At 38.5% G+C, this 7,205-nt stretch overlaps 1 protein-coding gene across 1 annotated transcript in view; it reads left to right on the forward strand.

Annotated features, from left to right (window-relative positions):
- Positions 1-6,249: 6,249 nt before the first annotated feature.
- Positions 6,250-7,205, forward strand: part of LOC110462024 (protein Wnt-6-like) — a 123,784-nt gene continuing 122,828 nt past the window's right edge. The window contains exon 1 of the mRNA XM_021515800.1: positions 6,250-6,264. The gene's annotated coding sequence lies outside the window, so the exon portion shown is untranslated. The remainder of the gene's footprint in view (positions 6,265-7,205) is intronic.

Consider the following 7,205-nt stretch of genomic DNA (forward strand, 5'->3'; position numbering starts at 1 on the left):
ACATTACTGTGTTCAGTCAAACGAGGTACAGCTATACATAACCGTGTTCAAATAAACGAGGTACAGCTATACGTAACTGTTTTCAGACAAACGAGGTACAGCTATACATTACTGTGTTCACATAAACGAGGTACAGCTATACGTTACCGTGTTCAGACAAACGAGGAACAGCTATACATAACTGTGTTCAGACAAACGGGGTACAGCTATACATAACTGTGTTCACATAAACAAGGTACAGCTATACGTAACTGTATTCAGATAAACCTGATACAGCTATACATAACTGTCTTCAGCCAAACGAGGTACAGCTATACTTAATTGTTTTCAGACAAACGAGGTACAGCTATAATTACTTTGTTCAGTCAAACGAGGTACAGCTATACATAACTGTTTTCAGACAAACGAGGTACAGCTATACATAACTGTGTTTACATAAACGAGGTACAGCTATACATAACTGTGTTCAGACAAACGAGGTACAGCTATACACTACTGTGTTCAGACAGAGAGGTACAGTTATACGTAACTGTTTTCAGACATACGAGGTTCAGCTATACATAACTGTGTTCACATAAACGAGGTACAGCTATACGTTACTGTGTTCAGACAAACGAGGAACAGCTATACACTACTGTGTTCAGACAGAGAGGTACAGTTATACGTAACTGTTTTCAGGCATACGAGGTTCAGCTATACATAACTGTGTTCACATAAACGAGGCACAGCTATACATTACTGTGTTCAGACAAAGAGGTACAGTTATACGTAACTGTTTTCAGGCATACGAGGTTCAGCTATACATAACTGTGTTCACATAAACGAGGCACAGCTATACATTACTGAGTTCAGACAAACGAGGCACAGCTATACGTAACTGTGTTCAGACAAACAATGTACAGCTATACATAACTGTGTTTACATAAACGAGGTACAGCTATACATTGCTGTGTTCAGACAAACGAGGTACAGCTATACCAAACTGTGTTCAGATAAACGAGGTACAGCTATACATAACTGTGCTTACATAAACGAGGTACAGCTATACATTACTGTGTTCAGACAAAGAGGTACAGTTATACGTAACTGTTTTCAGGCATACGAGGTTCAGCTATACATAACTGTGTTCACATAAACGAGGTACAGCTCTACGTTACTGTGTTCAGACAAACGAGGTACAGCTAAACATAACTGTGTTCAGACAAACGAGGTACAGCTAAACATAACTGTGTTCAGACAAACGAGGTACAGCTATACATTACTGTGTTCAGACAAACGAGGTACAGCTATACGAAAATGTGTTCAGACAGACGAGGTACAGCTATACATAACTGTGTTCACATAACGAGGTACAGCCATACATAACTGTGCTTACATAAACGAGGTACAGCTATACATTGCTGTGTTCAGACAAACGAGGTACAGCTATACGTAACTGTGTTCAGACAAACGAGGTACAGCTATACAAAACTGTGTTCAGATAAACGAGGTACAGCTATACATAACTGTGCTTACATAAACGAGGTACAGCTATACATTACTGTGTTTAGACAACGAGGTAGAGCTATACATAACTGTGTTCACATAAACAAGGTACAGCTATACATTACTTTGTTCAGACAAACGAGGTACAGCCCTACAAAACTGTGTTCAGATAAACGGGGTACAGCTATACATAACTGTGCTTACATAAACGAGGTACCTGTGTTCAGACAAACGAGGTACAGTTATACATAACTGTGTTCAGACAAACGAGGTACAGCTATACATTACTGTGTTCAGACAAACGAGGTAAGCTATACTTAACTATATTCAGACAAACGTGGTAAAGCTATGCATAACTGTGTGAGACAAACGAGGAACAGCGATACTTAACTGTGTTCAGACAAACAAGGTACAGCTTTACATAACTTCGTTCAGACAGACGAGGTACAGCTATACATAACTGTGTTCAGACAAACGAAGTACAGCTATACATAGCTGTGTTCACATTAACGAGGTACAGCTATACGTAACTGTGTTCACATAAACGAGGTACAGCTATACATAACTGTGTTCATATAAACGAGGTACAGCTATACGAAACTGTGTTCAGACAGACAAGACACAGCTATACATAACTGTGTTCACATAAACGAGGTACAGCTATACATTACTGAGTTCAGACAAACGAGGAACAGCTATACGTAACTGTGTTCAGACAAACGAGGTAGATCTATACGTAATTGTGTTCAGACAACCGAAGCACAGTTATACATAACTGTGTTCAGACAAACGAGGTAGAGCTATACATACCTGGGTTCAGACAAACAAGGTACAGGTTTACATAACTGTCTTCAGAAAAACAAGTTACAGCTATACATTACTCTGTTCAGACAAACGAGTTACAGCAATAGTTAACTGTGTTCAGACAAACGAGGTACAGCTATATACGTAACTGTGTTCAGACAAACGAGGTACAGCTATAATTACTTTGTTCAGTCAAACGAGGTACAGCTATACGTAACTGTTTTCAGACAAACAAGGTACAGCTATACATAACTGTGTTCAGACAAACGAGGTAGAGCTATACATACCTGGGTTCAGACAAACAAGGTACAGGTTTACATCCCTGTCTTCAGAAAAACAAGTTACAGCTATACATTACTCTGTTCAGACAAACGAGGTACAGCAATAGTTAACTGTGTTCAGACAAACGAGGTACAGCTATATACGTAACTGTGTTCAGACAAACGAGGTAGATCTATACGTAATTGTGTTCAGACAACCGAAGCACAGTTATACATAACTGTGTTCAGACAAACGAGGTACAGCTATACATACCTGGGTTCAGACAAACAAGGTACAGGTTTACATACCTGTCTTCAGAAAAACAAGTTACAGCTATACATTACTCTGTTCAGACAAACGAGGTACAGCAATAGTTAACTGTGTTCAGACAAACGAGGTACAGCTATACATTACTGTGTTCAGACAAACGATGTAAATCTATACATAACTGTGTTCAGACAGACGAGGTACATATATACGTAATTGTGTTCAGACAACGGAAGCACAGTTATACATAACTGTGTTTAGACAAACGAGGTACAGCTATACATAACTGTGTTAAGACAGACGAGGTACAGCTATACATAACTGTGTCCAGACAAACGAGGTACAGCTATACATAACTGTTTTCAGACAAACGAGGTACAGCTATACATAACTGTGTTCAGACAGAAGAGGTACAGCTATACATTACTGTGTTCAGACAAACGAGGTACATCTATACATAACTGTGTTCAGACAGACGAGGTACATCTATACGTAATTGTGTTCAGACAACGGAAGCACAGTTATACATAACTGTGTTCAGACAAACGAGGTACAGCTATACATAACTGGGTTCACATAAACGAGGTACAGCTATACATTACTGTGTCTAGACAACGAGGTACAGCTATACATAACCTATACATTACTGTGTTCAGACAAAGAGGTACAGTTATACGTAACTGTTTTCAGACAAACGAGGTACAGCTATACATTACTGTGTTTAGACAACGAGGTACAGCTATACATAACTCTGTTCACATAAATGAGGTACAGCTATACATAACTGTGTACAGACAAACGAGGTACAGCTATACATAACCGTGTTCAAATAAACGAGGTAGAGCTATACGTAACTGTTTTCAGACAAACGAGGTACAGCTATACATAACTGAGTTCACATAAACAAGGTACAGCTATACATTACTTAGTTCAGACAAACGAGGTACAGCTATACGTAACTGTGTTCAGACATACAAGGTACAACTATACATAACTGTGTTCAGACAAACGAGGGACAGCTATACATAACTGTGTTCACATAAACAAGGTACAGCTATACATTACTTTGTTCAGACAAACGAGGTACAGCTATACGTAACTGTGTTCAGACATACAAGGTACAACTATACATAACTGTGTTCAGACAAACGAGGTACAGCTATACATAACTGTGTTCAGACAAACGAGGTACAGCTATACATTACTGTGTTCAGACAAACGAGGTACAGCTACACTTAACTATATTCAGACAAACGTGGTACAGCTATACATAACTGTGTGCAGACAAACGAGGAACAGCTATACTTAACTGTGTTCAGACAAACAAGGTACAGCTATACATAACTGTGTTCAGACAGACGAGGTACAGCTATACATAACTGTGTTCAGACAAACGAGGTACAGCTATACGTAACTGTGTTCATGTAAACGAGGTACAGCTATACGAAACTGTGTTCAGACAGACGAGGTACAGCTATACATAACTGCGTTCAGACAAACGAGGTACAGCTTTACATACTTGGGTTCGGACAAACAAGTTACAGGTTTACATACCTGTCTTCAGACAAACTGTCTTCAGACAAACAAGTTCCAGCTATACCCAACTGTGTTCAGACAAACAAGGTACAGCTATACATAACTGTGTGCAGACAAACGAGGAACAGCTATACATTACTGAGTTCAGACAAACGAGGTACAGCTATACATAACTGTGTTCAGACAAACGAGGTACAGCTATACATACTTGGGTTCGGACAAACAAGGTACAGGTTTACATACCTGTCTTCAGACAAACAAGTTACAGCTATACACAACTGTGTTCAGACAAACAAGGTACAGCTATACATTACTCTGTTCAGACAAACGGGGTACAGCTATAGTTAACTGTGTTCACACAAACGAGGTACAGCTATACGTAACTGTGTTCAGACAAGCAAGGTACAGCTATACATAACTTTGTTAACACAAACGAGGTACAGCTATACATAACTGTGTTAACACAAACGAGGTACAGTGTTACATCAATGTGTTCAGACAAACGAGGGAAGCTATACCTAGCTGTGTTCAGACAGACGAGGTACAGCTGTACGTAACTGTGTTCAGACAAACGACGTTCATTTTTATACAAACTTGTTCGCAAAAATAGGGTACAAATCCACAGACAGTGAATATAGACAATTTTGAAAGTGTTACACTGAGATTGAAACATATCTTTGCGATATCAAATTGACAAAACAAAGTAATCGACAATAGATAAGACTTACCAACCAGTCTACTGTTCGTTTTATAAAACATATATTGCAGAGACTGTCAACAATCCCAGACACGACGACAGAAGGAGGAACAGCAAAGTATACACAAATCCCAGGAACCAATACGGTATCCTTTGATAAATCGTCATCTCTTAAAGAATGTAACAAAACTGAGCTACATACTTAGGCTTGACAAGTGATGTAACACTAAAAGAACTCTTCAATATTCCAAAACGGAACAACAGAAAAAGTTTGTAATTAAAGGCTAAGGTCGCTGTATTTGTCAACCAAAATCACCGACGAAGGTTTCTCTATACCTTTATGGACTGCCTAAAACAGAGTAAGGAAAAAAGTCTTTGATCCACAATCCTCAATCACAGAATCAAAGAAAAATGTTTCATTTAACAAAAAATACAGCCCAGACAATTGATTAAAAAACTCTTTATTCACTATTTAGGCAGTGACGGACAGGTAATTCGAGATGTCTACTGGTGCACAAAGTATTGTTAGCTTAGTACAGTTATCGATATAACCACAAAATGTATGGACATGACCTATGATCTTGTATTCATTATTCATCTTCATTTACGTAATATGTCGGTTTTTTAAGAATTATATATACAGTTTATGATACATTTATAATAATAATAACTGGGTCGATCCAAAGCCGCCACTCATCCAACTTTTCTTGTGAACTAAAGCATCTATTTTACTCTGCATCTTTTGAAATCGTCCGATCAGGTATTGAAACTCACCTAACAGAGCTATGTAAATAAAGATTGTTTTGTAATAACCATACTTGATTACCATAACTATCTAGGTAAAACTTATAATAACCATACTTTATATTTCTAAATGTATCACCACAACCGGATGTATGATAATCATATCAAAATCAATCTGTTGTATTTTTAATTGGTCAATTTTAACAACTTCAAATGATATACCAGGACAACGTTACTTCCGTTTATACTCGTAGATATGACATTTGACATTTTTAAACATTCAAAAGTTAGGATCAAAGCTATGTTTCGTAAGGTGGTAATTTGAACTTAGTAACTATAGGAAATCATCACCGACAGGAATTCTTTGGGACCTAATGGAGTATATTCGGTTAACCAGAGGTTCACAAACGACAAGACCACCCAGTCAACCTTGCATCAATACGGACGGCACTAGAGGACAAAGCGCAAAGGTAAACCCTAGTGTTTGCTTCTATCTTGTGAGGATGGTCGTCTGAAAACAAACGTTGCTAGGGTAAGTAGGAGCTCTAAGTATTGTTCTGTAACAGGGTTGTCTGGCTCGACATGCGTGAAGTGGGTCAAATATTGACCTTTCTTCAAATATCGCTAACTGATACAGTGGGCTACAATCAGAGTTCTTGTTGAGAGAAATTGACTGTGAAATTGACTAAGAAATTACACATACGAGCTTGTACCTAACTACAATTTATATGTCAGAGGGTTATGTGAAGATATGTTACAAGGCTGAAGTACGGTTTAAATATATATATATATATATATATAAGGTATGAGGTAAATTTGGAGGCGCGGTAGTCTAGTGGTAGAACCCGGCGTCCTACTACTAGACTACCGCGCCTCCAAACCAAAGGGTTGCGGGTTCGAGGCACGGCACGGCACTGTTTTGTATCCTTGAGCAAGATACTTTACTCCGCTTGTTCCAGTCTACTCAGCTGTAAATGAGTACGTGGTTGGGCAGTGCTAGAATTTATGGCAGCACCGGCTGTATGCTCCTCAGGGAGTTGAGAACGATATTTGCTGGTTGCAAAGGCCTTGATTTGTGAACTGCTTTGAGACGACCTACGCACTAGGTTGTGATAAAGCAGTATATAAGAACCTCGAATTATTCAAGATATTGTATATCATTTGTTTTATATGATTATTTCCTTTCGTAAAACCTGTAACATTTTATAGAACAACGATTTTACCTTGCAAAGTACTAAAACACACAACTAGCAGTAATTCAACAGAGTCCTGTTACTACAGTAACGTCACATCATCAGAGTACTGTTACTACGGTAACATTACATCATCAGAGTACTGTTACTACGGTAACGTCACATCATCAGAGTACTGTTACTACAGTAACGTCACATCATCAGAGTACTGTTACTAC

This window comes from Mizuhopecten yessoensis, unplaced genomic scaffold (assembly GCF_002113885.1).
Source record: "Mizuhopecten yessoensis strain PY_sf001 unplaced genomic scaffold, ASM211388v2 scaffold1419, whole genome shotgun sequence".
In the NCBI taxonomy this organism is placed as follows: Eukaryota; Metazoa; Mollusca; class Bivalvia; order Pectinida; family Pectinidae; genus Mizuhopecten; species Mizuhopecten yessoensis.